The sequence below is a fragment of the Diaphorina citri genome, unplaced genomic scaffold (genome assembly GCF_000475195.1).
Source record: "Diaphorina citri unplaced genomic scaffold, Diaci psyllid genome assembly version 1.1 scaffold21874, whole genome shotgun sequence".
Classification (NCBI taxonomy): Eukaryota; Metazoa; Arthropoda; class Insecta; order Hemiptera; family Psyllidae; genus Diaphorina; species Diaphorina citri.
The window spans coordinates 1-860 of record NW_007399221.1 but is presented as its reverse complement, the minus strand read 5'-3'; the positions used below and the strand labels follow the sequence as shown (position 1 = coordinate 860).

General features: G+C 40.3%; 1 long non-coding RNA gene across 2 annotated transcripts; it reads right to left on the bottom strand.

Annotated features, from left to right (window-relative positions):
* Positions 1 to 106: 106 nt before the first annotated feature.
* On the bottom strand, positions 107 to 860 carry LOC113473265. 2 transcript variants are annotated; one of them, XR_003395289.1, is made up of 3 exons: positions 801 to 860; positions 440 to 496; positions 107 to 167 (listed from the first exon to the last, which is right to left on the bottom strand). It is a non-coding gene; the product is annotated as an uncharacterized LOC113473265 (long non-coding RNA). The 2 variants fall into 2 exon arrangements; XR_003395288.1 differs by having other exon boundaries at positions 125 to 496.

The window sequence follows — 860 nt, the reverse complement described above, 5'->3', positions numbered from 1 at the left end:
TCGGGAATCAAACCCGGTACAAAGGATTGCAATCCAGCTTGGGTATGATAATTTTTCTGCAAATCTATGGGTTATTTATGTGTCTATTTCTTTCGTAGTTCTTCTCTACACAATTAGGACAGGCATTGATCACTTACGAAAGATTTCATTAATATTTCCAAAGCAGACTGTAAAGAAAACACAAGGATGATTACGATCAAAGTTAAGGAGAATATAACATTAGGAAATAATAAGCAAAAGAGTGCATTCCCTTACTTTTCTTTGGCACATACCCGTCAGCTATAAGAGTTGGAATTCAAATACAACAGTACCACTATGTCTTAACTCCACGGACTTTATTTTTTGTCTCCCAAGAGTCCCAAGGCTTCCACTAATACTCGCTATACGACAGTAGAGTTTTCTGCTGGGAGTAACTAAGGAAGTATAAAATTGAACTTACCTTCCTCCTGTTTAAGCTTCTCGATTTCATCTTGACTCAGGAAACTGAAGACGCGTTCTGTAAACACACCAGAAAAACAGGATTAAAATTTAATTTATTTAGAGTATTATTTTTTCGAAGAGGTTTCACAGAGGGAACTATAACTGCTAAGGTCTTATCGTCCCGAAATCGGAAAGAGAAGGAATACAGGACAGGAAAAAGCCAGCCGTTCCCAGAACGAACCTTATCCCTTCAGGATGAAATTCGCCTCGGGCGGCAATTGAACCCGCGGCCTAGCGCTTACAAGGCAGACGCGCTACCAACCAAGCTAACCAGACTGGTGAATTAAATTTCACATAGTCGGATACAACTCTGCTCTCACCTGGTTTAGGGGAAGGATGAGTACTCTCCTCCATGGCCTTCTCAAAGAATTTCATCCGAT